At 47.6% G+C, this 19,602-nt stretch overlaps 1 pseudogene; it reads left to right on the top strand.

Moving 5' to 3' along the window:
* The window catches only part of LOC142423173 (mediator of RNA polymerase II transcription subunit 7-like), a 32,748-nt pseudogene extending 13,355 nt beyond the window's left edge, over nucleotides 1-19,393 (top strand).
* Nucleotides 19,394-19,602: the final 209 nt, after the last annotated feature.

Here is a 19,602-nt window from a genome sequence, read left to right as displayed (position 1 = left end):
TAAGGCCAGGAAAGTCCCCCAGTTTCCACTGAAAATGAGAGGGTTGGATGAGATCAAGATTCCTTAGGTGTGGTCTGTCAAACATCAGTCTTACAGGGCTGCATGGTCAAGTAAACCGAGAAGACTGCATGATCTCTTCCCCTACCCTTGGCCAAACTTCCTCAGTGTACACTGGAGTATTAAAGACTGAAAGAAGTCCTGAAATTAATGAACAAGTCCATGTTATCTGATGGCTCTCCAACTACTTAAGCGATGACAGAATCTTTCTGAGTCCTTTCATTTCCGTAATGTTCCATTGCAGTGCTTTGAGAAATGTTGAAATAAATGGCGGAAAGGTCCGTGGCTTCTTTAACATTTGTGGGCCCAGAATTTCTTGTCGATCTTCATATGTCCTGACATCAATTTTCCTCTGGGCATAGGAGGGTCTCAACACAGGGACCCTGGGTACAAAGACAAGCTTTGGTCCCAGCTCTTTTTTTTCCCCAGCTCTTTTTTCTTGGTGGTACTAAGGTCCCTCTGATCTCTGCTCACATGTTCAATCTCTTTGATATCTGAAACGAATCCCGTAGATTACCTCTTGCTTCCTTAACACAACTCTTTTTAATCCTGCTTCATTAATATCGTAGAAGTTAGCATTTGATGAGTTACATCGTATCACAAAATGGAGGATAATGCATACTACTGAGAATCATGCCTAATATTGCATAATACTGAGAATTGTGCCTAGACAAGTCGGCACATAGTTTTTGAGGGACACAATTCAATTCATAACAGTGACCCAAAGCTAACAGGATAGCAGAGAGTTGATTCAGAGAGGCCATGCCAGGGGCAGCAGGGACCAGTAATTCTAATAGCATTCTGCATTGATTTTCTGCTCATATTGTCTCCTCAGTTGGAGCAACTGCTGCTGAATCTGGGTTATCTCTGAGTCTCATTCTTGCGTCTTCCCATGGCTACGAGCATAGTAGGTTATGTGTTGAGTTGCTGATCACAAGGTCAGCAGTTTGAAACCGCCAGCAGTGCCACGGGAGAAAGATGAGGCTTTCGACTCCATACAAATTTACAGACTTGGAAACCCACGGAGCAGTTCTACTCTGTTCTGCAGGGTTTCGATATGTTGGAATCAACTGACTCCCGGTGCATTTTTCTCTTGGGTTGCGCAAATGTTTCATGTGCTCAAAAATGTGGAGGCACCTGGGAAGAAAGGCTTGTGATGTGTGCACTGAGAGCTCTGTGGAGCACAGTTCCACTCTGGCGCTTGGTCTAAGTCTGATCATCAGCTGCTCGTTGGGCTAATAAGGTAGATTCTGAGGCCTTTGATTAGCTGAACTCCTCGGGGGTAGAGAGGCTGTGCCATTGTCTCCATTGTCTCATTAACCTTAGCAGAGTCCTTGGAGCCGAGTAAATGCTGGGCAGTGTTTTCTGAATGAAAGATGGATGAAGTACCACCATGGGTGTGGAGGAGGGGATGGAGGGATGAGATTGTGACTGGGGGCCCGGGGTAAGTGTTGAAGGGTTCCAGGTCAGAGACACTAGGCCACCACTGGGACAGTGAGATGTGACTCTGAGGACGTCACATCATTACAACTTTGCTACTGTTTCAATGGGGAAAAGGGAGGCTCCAGAGACCAAGAGGTTCTTGCCCCGTGCAAAGAAAAATGCAGCGTTTTATTTTGGGCAGGCTGTGTTTGAAATGCTGGCAGGATCCAGACGATCACGGAGATGGGACAAGGAGAGAGAGTGAGAGTCTGGGAAGTTGTCCCAAGGGCAGAGACACACACGGATGTTTCTGGATTCAACCTATGGAAAGATTTTGGACTAGGCTGCCTCTGACGGTAACCAGGTATCCTTTGTTGGAGGTGTGTGGGTAGAGGCGGGTTAGTTCCTGGTAGAGAGGATAGAGAACAATGGGACTAAACCTGCATGGGTATTTATCAGCCAACTTCTGCTGCACAGGAGCTATAAAGCTGCAAGGACTTACAATAGTAAGCCTGTCTTGAACACACAGCTATGGTTAGCTCGGGGTTGGATAGGCAGCTCTCCTGGTCTTTCCTAGGTAGATGGTTGTTGACGGATGTATACTGCCTTGGCTGGGGTGCCTGGGGATTTTTCGACTCTGCTCCCCATGCCTGTCATCCCCCCACAGTTAGCCTAGGCAAGCAGATGGAAGCATGCAAGACCCTTGGAGACCTGGCTCAGGAGTAACACAATGCCACTGGTACTGCATCTGTGAGTTGGAGGAGTCCACAAGGCAAATCACAATGAGTACCAGTGCCATTGGGTTGATGCCAACTCAACTCCAAGGGCTGGAGAAACAGACTCTACCTCTTTGGCGTGAACAAGTGCAAACTCACATTGTAGCTACAGCGGAGAGTGAGGCACTGGAGTCGTTGTGCAGTGCAGAATGCGTGGCTTAGCCAATGGTTTTCAAACTCGGCTCTGTGCAAACCTCAGTTTTCAAGAGCTTCCACAAGGATCCCTACAGGGCTCAAGGATACTGCCTAGGTTGGAGGCTCTCTGGGACAATGGTGAAAGTCTCTCCATTTCACATTCACCATGGCACACACTGCTAAGTGTTCACTATGCACCTGGCTCCCTGTTTGCACCCCATAAGGACCCGGCAACGTGGGTATTAATATTGCTGCCATTTCGTTGATGAAAAGAAGTGAAACCTTAATGCCCGCAGTCCTATAGCTACCCGGTTTTAGAAACCTAGCTCTCAAATACTCAGCTCGTCCACCTCTGGTGTTTCCCTCCTGGAGATGCCGATGGACTTGACAGGTGCTAGCATGGGACAAATGGGGGCACAGTCGGCTCATGGGTAGAAACCTCACCTTCCAAGTGGAAGATCCCCGGACGGTGCACCTCATGCCCACTTGTAGCTGTGATGCTGAACATGGTTCTGTGGACCTTTCAGCCAAGGCTGGACAGGAAGAAAAGCATGACAGTCTACCCGACAGTCAGCCAAGGAAAGCTTTCGGGGTGTCACTGGCCCATCATGGTGGTGGCACAGGACAGGGAACCTTTTGCTCCATTATGCACAGATCTCCATGAGGAGAAAGTCCAACCAAGGACAAAGGACCCAGGGATCCAGAGGCATGGTGACACAGAACCCTGAGCAGGGAGGAGGCAGGAGACCACTGCGGCTGCTGATAGTCAGAGGGTGGGGTGGCAGAAGAGCTGTGGTCCTCTGGGACTAAGAGCATGAACTTGGGCCTATAGGGCTAAGGCAGAGACTGAAGTCAGCTCATTGATTCAAACTTCTTTGGATTCAATCTATCGTTGTGGAGAACCCACCACTTCTAGGCAATACATGGGTGCTGGGGATACAGGAAGCTAGATGGTCCCCATTTCTGCCCTTGTGAAACACGCTCCCTAGTGGAGGAAAACCAACGCTGAACCAATGTGAATCCGTAAGGTAACTTCAGAGAGTGATGAAGCTAAAGGCCACGCCTCCTTCCTGGGAATTTCCCAGACGCTCATGGTTGGACTGAGGACGCAACACACAGGTGAGAAGTCACCTTCCAGAGCTCCCTGTGGGGCTGTGCTGTCTGACCACTGGGAGATCATGGCCTAGAGGTTGGCGGGCAGGAGGCCAAGGCGTTTTGGATTGAATTCTCAGGCCTGTGCTCCAGGTATGCCGGGGGCAGGAAGCAGGTGTGTCGCTGGATAAGGACAGAGCGAAGATAGTGCTGAGGACAGTAAGGGAAGATTAGGGAGGGCTATGACATCAAAGGGGTGGGGTGGGGGTTGGGTTTGGCAGGCTTGGGTCCCTCCTCCCTCTGCAGCTCACTGACTTGTGCTGGGCCTGCAACAAAGCGTTTGCTGCTGTCACTGTAGTTGAATTGCCTCTGACTCACGGCAATTCCATGGCAGAGTCGCACTGCTCCACAGGAGCTGTCAGCCTGTGGCTTTTTAGAAGCAGACTGCCTGGCCTGGCCTTGGTAGTACCTTTGGATGGGTCTGCACGGCCACTTTTCAGCTAGTGATCGAGTGTATCATCATTTGACACATCCAGGGAACCCTCAAACCTCAAACTAAGCCCAGTCATCGAGCTGATCCCAACTCATAGGGCCTCTATAGGACAGAATAGAACGCCCCCCCCCTTTGGGTTTCTGAGACTTTTAAATCTTGGCAGGAGCAGACAATTTCATCTTCCCCCCCTGGAGTGGAAGTCACTATGCCACCAGGGTTCCTTTAGGGAGCCAGCGAGCCTTTCAAATCCATTGCCATCAAGGTGATCCTGGATCACAAGGACCCTATAATTGGACAGAGCAGAAGGATCCCATCTGGTTTCCTAGACTGCAAGTCTTTAGGGAAGCAGACTGTCACATCTTTCTGTGGGGGAGGGGCTGGTGGCTTCAGTTAACCAGTATTCCACCAGGGCTCTCACTTGTTGCTATTAGGCGTCCCTGAGTTGGCTCCCTCCCACAGTGACCCTATGCACAACTGAAGGACACACTGCACGGTCCTGCGCCATCCTCACAATTGTTCCTATGCCTACCCCATGGATGCAGCCACTGTGTCCATCCATCTCGTCCAGGGCCTTCCTCTTTTTTGCCACCCTTCCATCTTACCAGACATGGTGTCCTCCAGGGACTGATCTCTCCTGACAATATGTCCAAAGTATGAAAGACAAAGTCTTGCCGTCCTTGCCTCTAAGGAGCACTCGGCCTCACTTCTTCCAGACAGATTAGCCTGTTCCTTTAGCAGTCCTTGGTACTGTCAGTAATCTTCTCCAGAACCACAATTCAAATACGGATTCTTCTACGGTCTTCCGAATTCAGTTTCCAACGTTCACATGCATATATATGATGCAGTGGAAGTTACCATGGCTTGGGTCAGGTGTACCTTAGTCTTCAAAATAACATCCTTGCTGTTCAATACTCTAAGGAGGTCTTGTGCAGTAGCTTTACCCAATGCAAAACATGCCTTTTGAGCTCTTGGGGATCGTGGCCTGACTTGTAACCATTATGCCACTGGGGCTCCTACCTTTTGATATCTTGACTGCTGCTTCGTGAGCATTGATTGTCAATCCAAGTAAGACTAAATCTTTGACAACTTCAACCTTTTCTCCATTTATCATGATGTTACCTATTGGTCAAGTTGTGAGCATTTTGGTCTTGTTTACATGGAGTTGTAATTCATCCTGAAGACCACCATCCTTGATCTTCATCAGCAAGTGGTTCAAGTCCACTTCATATTCTACAAGCAAGGTTGTATCATCTGCACACCTCAGGTTGTTAATAAGCCTTCCTCCAATCCTGATGCCGCACTCTTCTTCATGTAACCCGGCTTCTCTGATGATTTGCTCAGCACACAGATTGAACAAATATGGTGAGAGGATCCAACCCTGATACACACCTTTCCTGATTTTAAACCACTCAGTGTTCCCTCGTTTTGTTTGCACACTGCCTCTAGATCCATGCACAAGTTCCGAATGAGCACAATGAAGTGTTCTGGAATTCCCATTCTTCTCAAGGTCATCCACAGTTTATTAAGGTCCACGCAGTCGAGTGCCTTTGCACAGTCAATGAAGCACAAGCAAACATCTCTCTGGTGTTCTCTGCTTTCAGCCAAGATCCGAATGACATCCGCAATGATACCCATTGCTCCACACCCTCTTCTGAATCCAGCCTAAATTTCTGGCAGTTCCTTGTCAATGGACTGCTGTGATCATTGTTGGATGATCTTCAGCAAATTTTACTTGTGTGCAATATCGGTGACACCTTTCTATAGTTTGAGCACTCTCTCGGGTCACTTTTTTTGGGGGAATAGGCACAAATATGGATCCCTTCCAGTCCGTTGTCCAGGTAGCTATCTTCCAAATTTCCCTGGCATAGATGCGGAAGTGCTTCCAGTGCTTCTGCAGCTTGCTGAAACATTTCAGCGGGCGCTCCATCAATCCCTAGAGCCTTGTTTGTGGCTAATGCATTCAGTGCGGCTTGATCTTCCTTCGGCACCATTGGTTTGTGCTCATTTGCTACTTCCTGAATGGTGGAATGCCAGCGAGTTCTTTTTGGTGCTGTGACTCTGTGTTCTTGCTGCCTTCTCTAGATGCTTCCTGTACCAATCAAGTCAAGGCTTTTCCTACATAATCTTTTCACCAATTCAAGGCTTAAAGTTTTTCTTGAGTTTTTCAGTTTATATGCTGAGCATGTTCTCCTCTTTTGTTTTTCTAATTCTAGCTCCTTGCACATTTCATTATAATATTTAGCTTTTTCTTTGAAAATTTTATTTAGTTCCTCGGCTTTGTCCTTTTTTTCATTTGCTTTAGCTAATCTATGATCAAGAGCAAGTTTCAGAGTCTCTTTTGACATCCACTTTGATCTTTTCTTTCCTGTCATTTTTCTAATTAATTTTTTCTTTCCTGTCTTTTTAATAACCTTTTTTCTCTCTTCAAGAATGATGGTCTCAATACCCTCCCGGCTCATCAGGTCTGCTGTCATTACTGTTCAGTGTGTCAATCTGTCCTTGAGGTGTTCTCAAAATTCAGACAGGATAGCCTCAAGGTTATATTTAGACTCTTGTGGATTTTCTTTAGCTTTATTCTGAACTTACATATGAACAATCGGTGGTTTCTTTAGCAACTGCTATAGCCACCTGCCCCCCCCCCCATCCCACCTCCAGGGGCAGGGTGAGCACTGCTTCCTTTAAAGACCTGGGATTAGAAGATAGTTCTCAATATTAGTCTATCATTTGATTTCCTGAAGCTTGCCTCTGTACAGTGGTGGCCTAGGATGACCTTGCTTGTATACCCATTTTGGGAACTCTGGGATCGAGTGGGCAGGCCACAAGGGATCCCTTTTGCACAAGAATCCCTGGACCTAGTGAGAGAAATCCTGAAGAGTATTTGGGGTCTGATCGATTCGGTGGCTCCTGACAGTAATATTAAGACCTTCTCTTAAAAAGGGAGAATCAAGCATCACAATGATCGACATATAACACGCCCCCCCCAGGAGGAGGGACCACAGAAAAGTGGGTGAGGGGAGACAGTGGTCAGTGTAAGATATGAAAAAAAATTTATAAATTATCAAGGGACCATGAGGGAGGGGTGGGGAATGAGCAGATACCAAGGGCCCAAGCAGAAGGAAATGTTTTGAGAAGATTATGGCAACATACGTACAAATGCACTTGACACAATGGATCTATGTATGGATTGTGATAAGAGCTGTAAAAGCCCTCAGTAAAATGATTAAAAAAGAAAAAAAGACCTTCTCTCGAAAGGACTGAAAATAAACACTGCCCGATCTTTTTGGAATGGAGAGGGAGGGTGTCTTTGACGAGAATGGAGAGCCATGGTGGAGGCTGGAAGAACCAGAAGACACAGACTCTCTCTGAACAGAGTCAGATGATTGGGCATGGCCAGGCCTGTGACCTTTTGAAGGAGTCAGACTATTGCGGGCTTGATGGCAGGGGCATGACCCCTGGAAAGTTGTCTTCCCCTTTCTGACTGGAATAGGGCCTGGAGTTCCTGGGTAGCACATAGGGTTAGTATGTCCAGCTGCTAGCTGTAAGGATGGCAGTTCAAGTTCACTCTGAGGTATCTGAGCAGAAAGGCCTGGTGGTCTGCTTCCAGAAGAACGAGCCACTGACAGCGCAGTGGAGCACAGTTCTCCTGTGACACTTGTGGGTTTGCTGTGAACTGGAGTTGATTGGATGGCAACCATTTTCAGAAGAGGGGTCTCTGGGTGAAAGTCTCCGCATGCACACGGTATGGGGATGGTGGGGGGTGGGGCGACCGCTATGAAACGGGGACAATGATTTGGTAAGCGCAGCAGGCGCTGTCAGTGCTCCACCCATATCCCTTTGGCCCATGACCTTTCCTGTTGACTTGCGGGTTTCTGCCCGATGACTTTCTCTGGCTGCAGGAGTGCCCAGCTCACTCACAGGGCAGTATGTAGGCTCAGGGCGCTAAGGCCACCGGGAAGCTGCCCTCAAGCAGCAATAGGTGGGTGCTGTGCTGTCCAGTCCATTCTGACTCATTGCTGCTGTATAAGGCAGAGGAGACCAGCCCCAATAGGGCTTGCTAGGCTGGAATCTCTATGGAGTAGATCTCCAGGTCTTTTCTCCCACCTTTCGGTTAGCAACTGAGTGTGGCTAACCATGACACTACTCTCTGCATCTCTGTGCACCACTCTGTTTCCCAGAGATCCGGCTGGATTGAGCCTCATGTGTCCACAGGGGTTCCTGTTGCTAACGCACCTCCCTTCCCCCCAAGGGAATTTCCTGGGGGCAGTGACACAACTAAAGTATTTTGTACCGAAATATTTACAGTTGAGTTGGCTTTTGGAGGAGCCCAAATGGAGACATTAACTTTACTGCCCTGTTAGGAGGTTCCTGATAAAAAATGAGATAGTAGCTGTTCCAGAAAAAAAGAAAGAAAGAAAGAAAAGAACTCACTGCCATTGAGATGATTCTGGCTCATAGTGACCCTGTAGGACAAGGAACAGATGTCCCTGTGGGTCTCTAAAAATGTAACTCTTTATGGGAGTAGAAGACCTCCTAGGGGACAGTTGGTGGTTTGGAACTGCTGACCCTGAGGTTAGCAGCCTACCTTGTAACTCATTACTCTAACAAGGATCCCAATAGTAGCTACGGTAGCTAACAAAAGATAAGTCACTAATCTACAGAGCCTGTCAATCCCTCTCTGTTTGGGAAAAAAGATCTTTGCATATGTGACTAGGTTAAGGTTCTTAAGTGATGGGGAGGTTATCCTAAATTTCCAACCAAATCTAAACCTACTGCCTCTAGGTTGATTCTGACTCATAGTGACCTTAGGGTTGCCGAGACTGTCAAGTTTTATGGGAGCAGACACCCTCACTTATCTTTATCTCCCTGAGTCATTGATAGAAGTGCCACTCTTGCAGTCAGCAGCCCCAATCTTATCCCATAGTGCCACCAGGGCACCTAATGGTTATCCAGGTGGGCCCTAAATGCACCCACAAGTGTCCTTCTCAGGGACAGAGAGGACCCACCCAGGGAGAACAGCTGTGGTGATGGCAGCAGAGCTCAGCGTGATGTGGCTTTCAGTCTAGGAGCATCTTGAAATTCCACCAGCCACCACAAGCTGGAAGTAGTAGCCAGGCACAGGGCTCCCCCACAGCCTCTGGAGGGAGTATGACCCTGTCCATGCCTCCACTTCAGACTTCTAGCCTCCTGAATGATGCGACAGTAAATTTCCATTATTTTAAGTCACCAAGTTTGTGGTAACTTTTATAGTAGTCTCAGGAAATGAATACAGTAGTTTAGAAAGCACTTTGTAATGAGGAGCTGATGCCAGGGGCTTAAGTGGAGAGCAAATGTTTTGAGAATGATGAGGGCAACGAATGTACAAATGTGCTTTACACAATTGATGTATGTATGGATTGTGATAAGAGTTGTATGAGCTCCTAATAAAATGATTTATTTAAAAAAAAGAAAGCTCTCTGTAAGCTAGTCCAGTACAGGTGATTCCGATGCCGACTAGCCCCATGTGTTTCAAAGGAAGATGGTGGCCCATGCGTTTTCAATGGCAGGCGTTTCAGAAGTAGGTCACCAGACCTTTCTTTTGAGGTGCTTCTGAGTCGACTCAAGCCTAAAGTCTTTTAATTAGCAGTTGAGTATGTGCGTTAGTCTGGGTAGACTTGAGAAACAAATTCATGAACAGTCAAATGTGTGTAAGGAGGAGGTTTATATACTAGAGCAATTGAACATTGAAAAAACATCCCAGTCCAGTCCAGATCAAGTCCATAAGTCTGATATTAGCCCATATGTCCAATACCAATCTATAAAGTCCTCTTCAGACTCATGAAACACATGCAATGATGTCAAATGCAGGGAGATCACAGCCAGTGGGTGGGAAATCTTGTGGACCCAGTGGCATTGTAAGCATCTCAGCGCCGGCAGGGGTCTCCACGTGGCTTCTCCAGGTCCAGGGCGCTCACTGCCATCAGCATAGCTTCATTTGTCTTGTCAGTAGAGAGTCTCTCAGGGATTGAGCCGAGAGAGAGAGAGAGAGAGAGAGAGAGAGAGAGAGAGAGAGAGAGAGAGAGAGAGAGAGAGAAACTCCTGCTTCCAAGGAGGAAATACAGGGATTCCCAGAATCCTCAGGGGAAGGCCATGCGCACACAGAGGTATCATTGGCTATGGCCAGATTGACAGACTAGACTCCACCCCTTCACTCTTAATCCTCGCAAGTCCCCAATGGACACCAGATTATGTAACTACCACAGTGTGTTAACTGTTTGCACATCCCTCCCCACAAGGACTCCTTGCCCATTAAAGACCCCTACAAGGATGAGGCTCCTGGAAGCAGCAACCATGGATTCAAATGACATATTGCAATGAGCAAATCTGCTGCACGAAATCTCTTTAAAGGCTCACAGACAAAGGTGTCACTTTGAGGGCTAAGGTGAGCATGATCCAAGCCGTGGTATTTCCAGTCGCCTCATATGCACGAGAAAGCTGGACAGCAGACAAAGATCAGGGAAGAATGCGTGTGTTTGAATTATGGTGTTGGCAGAGAGTCTGTTAAATAGACCACGGACTAGCAGGAGGACAAACATCTGTGTTGGAAGAGTTACAGTTGGATTGCCTCTCAGAAGCAAGGATGGCGAGACTGCATCACACTTACTAAGAACATGTTCTCGAGAGGGACCGGGCCCTGGAGAAGGACATGGTGCTTGGAGAAGTAGAGGGTCAAAGAGAGAGAGGCTGTCCTTCAAGGAGAAGAACTGACACTGTGGCTGCAGTCATAGGCAGTGGTTCATTCTTTTGTACGTAGGGTCACTGAGTCGGAACCAACTGGATAGGCACTCACCAGCAACAAAGTGGGCCAGGGGGTGGCGAGGGCCTGGTGAAAACCATGGACGTTGTGGTCAGGCAGACAATGAGTCAGATTCTAGTTGTGTCACTGATCTCTGTGTGCCCAGGGGCAGGTCACGCAGCCTCTCAGATCCTCAGACTCCTCATCTGCAAGTGGTGATGGGCAGCACTCTGTGCTGCTCCTGGGCTCTGAGAATGCTCAGACAGTGGCGCTGTGTGGGGATGGGCACCCAGCAAAGGGGTGCATTTCCACTTTTGAGGGTTCATGACGGTAAAGAATATTTTACATTGCTTTTAGTGGAAGTTTACACAGCACCGTTGTTTCCCATTGACCAATTATTACGCAGATTGTCCACTGATGTTGGCTAGATTTCCACAATGTGTCAACCTCCTCGTTGATTCCATTCTGAATGTTTTGTTTCCATTGATCTGATTTCCCTGTCCCCTTACCTTTCAATCTCGAGTAACGGTTGACCATTTGGTCTCCTGTAGATGGCTTGTTAAAGGTGGGCAGTCCTCACTGGTGATATTCTTTATTTTATAAATCAATTTTTTATTTAGCTATAAGGTGACCTCGGGGGGTAGTTTGGGTCCGAGGTTTAAGGGGTATCTTGTTTCAGGGGTAGCCTTGGGCAGTGGGCTGAGGCGGGGGAAGGGGAAGTGGGGGTCTTCTACTCTCAGCCAGAGTTATTTGTTATGTTCCATTTCCCCCTCCAATTCAATCATAATCCATCTATCGTAGTCCTGGTCTTAATGGCCTCGTGGTAGCCGGCATCATCTCGTTTTGCTGGTCTCAGGGTCGATGGAGCTGTGGTCCCTGCAGACTGGGAGTCTGTAGATTGGTCTCTTCTCTGAGTCTTTGGTCCCTTCCTTTCTCGTCTGCTACAGATGAGAAGAGACTAAGAGTTGGATCTCAGAGGGCTATTTGCAAACTTTTAACACCTCAAACTAGGGCATAGAACATAAATAGTTGAAAACTCCACGATGTCAATTGACTGCGTCGCCCCACAAGACTCTAGTTCTAAAGCTTCAGCCTCAGGAAACCGATCCTGTGGGGCCTGGCTATGTCTAAGAAGTCCCTCTGACGGTGCTTCTTTGAGACGCACATGTGCTTTATTATGTGTGGGAACCCGGGTGGCATAGTGGGTTCCATGTTGGGCTGCGAGGCTCAAGGTCAGCAGTTGAAAATCACCCCAGGGTGGCTCTGTGGGAGAAAGGTGAGGCTTTCCATTTCCCCAAAGCTTTCCAGTCTCAGAAACCCACAGGGGCAGTTCTACCTTGTCCTGTAGGGGTGCCAGGGGTTGAAACGGACCTGATGGCAGTGAGTTTTGATTTCATTATGTGCATGAATATATATGCAATTGCACACATGCACATACACACGTAGGCAAGTTTTTTAAAGTTCATGGGAGAATGCAATGGAAAGATAATGGAATTTTCCCACTAACTTTTTGAAAAGGCCTTGTGCATGTGCATATAACACACACACACAAGCACACACTTGTACTCGTACATACTTCTTGTAATCATTCATATGTTTTTGGTTGCTGTCGCAATATGACCTAGTATTTACCCAAACCAGCCTCTTTAATTCTTTGCATCAGGCAGCAGCCCTGCTTTGGGAGTCAGCAGTGGTCTCTGGCCGGCAGCCCCAGGTCTCCTGTATTCCGTGAAGGCAGACTAGGGTTGCGTGCTTTCCCTTTGGAGAGGCCTGGAGCTGGCTTCTCCGCTGTCTGTCTCCAAACCTGGCCGGCTGGCCCGAGCCACCTCCTGGGCTCCGCCTGGCTCTGCCTCCGTAGCCCTCGATGGCAGCAGGGCCCGGCTTATCTGCGCCTGTGTTTGCTCAGGATGGGTATGCACTGCCTCCTTCGCAGAAAACAAGCAAACATGTTTTGTCAGTGGCGAGGTGGAGTGGGGTGGCCTCTCTGGCTCCTGGGCGACCCCCTAGCGAGGCCGCCAGCGGGCAGCCCGGGCTGTTGTTGTTGGAGCGGAGAGCTGGCTCCCGGTGCCTGTTTCCTCCAGCTGTCCAAGCACGACAGGCTGGGGAGGAAGCCCCTGTGTGCAAGCCCCAGCCGATCCCCCTGTCACAACAAGTGAACAATAGTCTGGACAGGCGGTGGACGGTGGAGGGGCAGCCCCCTCTGGTCCCTGCGACAGGGACAGGTTGCCAGGCCTGGCAAAGGCTGCTCCCCGGCCCCCTCCCCGCCTTATTTTCCACCTTGCCTGGCACCTTCTCCCACCCTGGGGGCCAAGAGAAACAGCAGCTTCAGGAAGCGCCTGGCTGTTGCTGGGGTTCTTCAGTGCCGGGAGACAGCCGAGCTGGGTGGTGGGGTGGGGGAAGGCAGTAGGGGTGTGACCCAGTCAGGCACAGGACCCGGAGACAGCACAGAATCCATTCTGCTTGGCACTGTAGCTAACGAGTCACATGCCCGCCCTATTGCCCTCTGAGCCCCTTGAGGACGTGGTCTCTCTGTCTTTGTGTCTGCAGGCCCAACACACTGCCTGGCACAGAGCAGCTGGCAGGAGCAATCTGTGGACGTATCAAGAGAAGATGGAGCCTATGGTGGAATCCTGGTGGCATAGTGGTTACCTGTTGGCCTGCTAACTGCATGATCAGCAGTTCGAAACCACTAGCTATTCCACAGGAGAAAGATGAGGTGTTCTACATCCTGTTTTAACAGTTAAATAAAACTAGTATCAGGGCCTAATCAATGACAATATTCACCAAAGATCTTTATGCCCCAGGGAGATGATCTACAAGACCGTACCATCAATCTACAAGGAGGTCTCTACAGGGATCCAAAGGCAGATTTTAAAAATATAGATTCAGGAATGGCTTCTGGGGGTAGCACTAAATCCTAGCTCCAGTTTAAGAACAACTAGTTCTTACAGCACGGCCCTGCCTGCTACTTACCCTCAGGAAGGGAACTCAGAAGATATGGGTGCTATATCTATAGCAAAGTGTGGTGAAGAAATCAGATGGTGCCTGGCTATCAGATCAAATAGCATCTGAGGTCTTAAAGGCTTGTTTCCAAACAAGTAGCCATCTAAGTGAGATGTCAGCTAAGTCCACATGGAAGAAGCACACCAACATCAGTGACCGAAGGACTGCAAATAATATCATCTGAGGCCAAAGGAGGAAATCCTGTCAGAGCCTAAACTGTGAGATTCTGGTTTGCAGAAGGCTATGGGTGACAGTGGGAACCTGAGGTACATTTGTGAGCTCTACACATGAGAAAAGCCTCCATTGATTTCCCCCTGTCCATAATAGAGGGATGGGAAGAAACTGGTTACCAAACAGACTGCATTGGAGAGATGACTACAGAAGATCAAAAGGGTAAATCTGACTTAAATGGGTAAAACCTTGTCAGTTAACTCCCGCACCTCTGATGCATGTTGGGCCTGATCTGGTTTTCAACATTTCCTGTATATTTTTGTTTGTTCATATTGAGATTTATCTCAGATATATTTTGTCATTGGGGGTTTCCCTCTAGAATTATAGTTATATATTTTTCTTGGCGTAGTAAGCACCCTCGGGCCTTGGTAGCTCTCGGGGAGGAGGGAAGTAGAGCTCTGGGTCTTCCGAGGGACTTGTTTTTGCCGGAGGCGTTGTTAGCTGCGGACACATCCATCACCTAGTTTGATTTCACTGTAACCCTGTGAAGAAGATAATGTCTTCAAAGACATTATCAGTAAGATGGGCACACGGAGGCTCAGAGAGATGGACTCGCGGGGCCCAGATCACATGGCTGGTCCTTTGTAGAGTCTTTAAAGCTCCAAGCTCCAAGCTGTGTTCATTCTACTGCGCCTCCCTGCCTAGAGGAAGAGCGGTGCCCTTTAAGACCTTGGAGTGTGGTGTCAGAGGGACTTGGTCCATGGATGACTTTGGACTCAGGGTTGTACCAGGAAGTAAAGATGGAGGTGTGAGCAGAGAGCCTGGGTGGAAACAGGGCTGAGCCTAGCAAGACCTGGGGCTGTTGAGGAACTGTGTTTCGAGTGGGATGTTGTGTATGAGTACAGAGCAGTGTAGTAGTGGATCCACATAGATACAGCCAGGCATGATGGTTTAGTGGGAGCATTTTCACCTTCCATGTGGGAGACCCAGGTATGCACCTGAGGTGTAGCCATGACCACCTGTCGGTCAGCGGAAGCTTGCATGCTGTAATGATGTTGGACAGATTTTAGTGGTGCCTCCAGAGTACAGAGGACTAGGAAGTAAGGCCTGGCAGTCTACTTCTGAAAATCAGCCAAGGAAAACCCTATGGATCATATTGGCCCGATTCTGTTATGTATGGAATAGCCACGAGTTGGAGGGGGTGGTCCTCCTGATGGCAGCTAACAGAAGCAGCAGCAAGAACAAATATGCTAGTTACCTATAGTTAGTCAGGTAGCCTCACCTGTAAAACAGCAACAACAACCCTCAACTTTCCATGGCTCGCCGCAGTCCAGGTTCATTTTGTTGCTTAAGTCACAGCCCTCTGAAGTAGGGGGAGCTCTGCTCCATGCAGTCACCCAGGCACCCAGGCTCCTTCCACATTGTAGTTCCATCATCTTCTTCTAGTATCAGAGTCCTCCTTTGCATCCTCCAGCAAACAGAGAGGGTGCGTGGTGCAGAGTGTACATGGCTCAGTGTGTACATACATCACTCCACCCACATTCTATTGGTGAGAACTGGTAGCATGATCCTAACAATGGGACAACATGATCTGAAAGAGCCCTATTAGTCTCTACCTCCATAGTAACAATGATTGAACAAACATAGCTAACACTCATTGAACTCTTTCCACATGCAAGATAACTCTTCTAAATGCTCCATAGAGGTTATCTCATTGAATTGTTATTTAATCCTCCCAGTAACCTTGTAAGCTAGAGATGAATGGAAATGACACCTCACTTTTCAGATGATGAACTAAGTGTTTAGGGTACAGGGACTAGGAAGAAAGACCTGGCAGTCTACTTCTGAAAACCAGCCAATGGAAACCCTACGGATCACATTGGCCCAATTCTGTTGTGCATGGGATACAGTCATATGCCCAAGATTGACACAGGTAGACAAATGATAGAGCTAGGAGTCAATTTCAACATTGGGCCTTCAGAATCCATCTGATCATCCACTCTGCCAGACTGGGAGGCAACCCCCCTGCTGGGCCCTCAGAGCATCCAAACCTAAAGTGGGCCAGTGGCAGGAGGCACCTGAAGTCCACGTAAGTGCAGTTAGTGTCCAGGCCCCAAGGACTTTCCCCTCATCTGATAAGCCTGTTGTCCACCTGCCAGTGACATTTGAGGGGCTGTAGAGACTTGAGCTGAACTTGTGCCAAATAAACACACACACAAACCAAACCAGTAGCCACTGAGTTAATTCTCACTCACGGAGACTGTGTGTGCAGAATAGAACTGCTCCCGAGGGTTTCCATGACCATGACCTTGTAGAAGCAGACCTTTAGACCTTTCTTTCCAGGTGCCCCTGAATAGGTTTGAACCTACTAGAAGCCCCGGTGACATAGTGGTTAGCATTGGGTCCGTAACCTCCAGGTCAGCAGATTGAAACCACTGGCTGCTCCTTGGGGGCAAAGATGAGGTTTTCTACTCCTGTAAGAATTCATGAGGAAGAGTTATACTAAAGAGTGAATAAAAACCAAGGAAGAATGTATGAATTTGAGTTGCGGTGCGGGAGAAGAATATGGAAAGTCCCATGGACTGCTGAAAGGACAAACAGATCTGCCTTGGAAGAAGTACGGCCCGAGTGCTCGTCAGAGGCCAGGATGGTGAGATTTTGTCTTACATGCTTTGGGTATGTTGTCAGGAGAGCCTTTCCCTGGAGCAGGACATCATGCTTGGTAAAACGGAGGGCCAGCAAAGGAGAGAAACACCCTCAACGAGATGGACTGACACAGCGGCTGCAGCAATGGGTTCAGGCACAGGAGCAATGTTGAGGATGGTGTAGGACCAGGCAGTGTTTTGCTCTGTTGTGCGAAGGGTCGCTATGAGTTGGAATCAACTCAATGGCACCAAACAACAAGAACAACAACAACAGTTACAGGGTTGTAAATGGGTAGGGGCAGTTCTACCCTGTCGTATATGGTCACTATGAGTCAGAATCGACTGGAGGGCACTGAGTTGTAACCATTTGTTCCTTTCAAGAACTCCGAACACATAGCTCATCCATGGCTATCGAGTTGATTCCAACTCATCACTATCCCATACAAGTTTTCTAAGGACTGGAGATCTTTAATGGGAGCAGACAGCCTCATCTTCTCCTTGCCTAACTCATAACAATCTGCCTTCTTTTAAAAAAGAAGAAATTATTATTAATTGGGAGTTAATACATATATTATCCATAGTTCTATCACATCAAGCAGTACTGTACGATTGCTACCACAATCAGTTTCTAGACAGTCGTTTTCTTCCTGGGCTCCTTGACAACGTCTCCCTTTTACCACATCCCCCCAACACTGTAACCCCTACCCCCCAAAACCCTTATTCTACTTGCTGTCCCTATAAGTTCATCAACCGTGGGTTTCATGTACCGAAAACCAGAACATATATGGTATCTTGGTGTGACTGATATCAGCCTAGGGCCAGGTTCTACAACAAACTCCCCACAGACAACTGTGAATGCTAGTGATCACCGGGCGCCAGATCAGGTCCATTAATGGGGTCTGCCAGGCCAGTTTGTTTGTGAACTTAACACAGGCGTGTCTGGATTCTAGCCAACAATCAGGCCGTCTCTCACGAAGTGAGCCCTGGACTGGCTTTCTGGGTGTGGGTGTTGGCATCAACGTGTTAGCTTGCTGACGGGTAAAGGAGGTAGATTGTGGGGGTGCAGGAGGCTTTTCAAAGCCCACCCTGAAGTGAGAGTATGTAATTTAAAAAGAAAACAGCATTTTGCCAAAATTCTTCCCCCCTTATTGCGTTTGCTACCATCGTTCTAGTCTTGGGCATCATCTTCACTTTATGTATTCGACCACCTCCAAACGGATCTGCAGGCTCCCATTCTTACCCCCTTCTAGTATATTCTGTGCGAAGACATAAGGCTAAAGTTCAGCTGTGGCGTTTGTGATTTTATTTGCCATCTTTCAGTAGCTTCTCATTAGTGTTAAGCCCCAACGTTAACTGACCCCTTACCAGGGCCTAGAAGATTACTATAACTTCCTCTTGTCTCTTTTTTGAAAACTAAGATTTTGGTGTGTTTTCCTTAAAAGTTTATTTGGTGAATTAGGCTCTCGTTTGAAATTTTTACACAAATTGCTCAGTGGCTGTCTGCTTTTCAGTATCATCTCAGGTACCTATTGTCTCACTCCGTAGGTTTCAACTACTCTCCGCTGGTTCCTTGAATACATCAAACTCTTTATTTTTAAAATCTTGATAAAATCTTCTGGCGCCCCTTTCCTATTCCTTCCCCTTCCTCCTTGACTATTATAAGCGACGTCAAACTTTTTTTTTGCGAAGAGTCAGACGGTAAATATTTTAAGCTCTGCACGCTGTATATAGTCACTGTGCTACATTCTTCTTCCCACAACCCTTTAAAAATGTAAAATCTATTCTGAGCTTGTTGGCTGTCCAAAAACAGGCAGTAGGCCATATTAAGACTGTGGACAATAGTTTACTGACCCCAAATCTGTTGGTTTGGGAGCTCTATGTCATGTGAATCAGTATCGTGACTGCTCTCCTCACTGGTTGTGTGATCCAGGGAAAGCCGTTTAGAGTCTCTGTACCTCAGTTTCTCACTCTGTAGGATGCAATCATATTAGTTTCCCTTACTAGGTTACTATGAAGATTAACTGCCTGAATCTATTCATGCATAGAAAGCTGTCTTACAGGGCAGCGGTGAAGGCGGTTGCTAGCATAAGCCCAGCGCCGAGGTTCCTGACCTTCCTCCGCGGGTGGACCACAGCAAGTCAGCGCTCTGCCACCCCCTCCAATGCGGTACATTAAGGAATATGCAGGTGAAGCTATTCAGGAAGGCCTCGCGCCCAAGCCACCGCCTCCAATAAAAGATAGTTATATGATGTTTGGCAATCAGTTCCAATGGGATGATCTTATCATTCACCCTTTGGAAAGTCAGGGCATCGAACGGCTTCATCCTATGCAGGGTGATCATAAGAAAGAACTGAGAAAACTCAATATGTCTATCCTTATTAATTTCTTAGATCTCTTAGATATCTTGATAAGGAGTCATGGCAGTATAAAACAAGAAGAGAAGCTAGAAGATCTTAGGCTGCTCTTTGTCCATGTGCATCATCTTATAAATGAGTACTGACCCCATCAAGCAAGAGAGACATTGCGTGTCATGATGGAGGTACGGACATGTCAACGTCTTGACGTCTTGAAATGGCTGAGAGGTTTCAAAAGCACTTGGAAAGAGCCATTGAGATGATTCAGAACCGCTTGGCTTCTGTACCTGATGATCCGTCACACTCAGAAGCAGGAGTGAGAGTTAAAGCAGAGCCCATGCATGCTGATGATGGCAGCAATTGCATTGGGCAGTGGACAACAAAGGGAAACCTCCAGTCGTAGGAGAGATCAGATTATAGAGAAGGACGCTGCCTTATGCATTTTAATTGATGCAATGAGTGAAAGACCCTGAAGGATATTTCTTTCTTTCTTTTTTGGTCCTTATCCTTTCAGTAAACAGCATTATATTTTAGTTTATTTTCTAGTGGACAGTCTTAAAAGACATATAACTACAAGTCAGGTAGTTATATCAAGAATTGTATCTCGACTCCAATTTTGTCAATTATGAAATGTTACAGGCAGTAGTTTCAGCAAGCTTACATTAAGTACCCTTACATTAAG

This window comes from Tenrec ecaudatus, chromosome 1 (assembly GCF_050624435.1).
Source record: "Tenrec ecaudatus isolate mTenEca1 chromosome 1, mTenEca1.hap1, whole genome shotgun sequence".
Taxonomy (NCBI): domain Eukaryota; kingdom Metazoa; phylum Chordata; class Mammalia; order Afrosoricida; family Tenrecidae; genus Tenrec; species Tenrec ecaudatus.
This window is presented reverse-complemented; position numbering and strand designations above follow the sequence as displayed.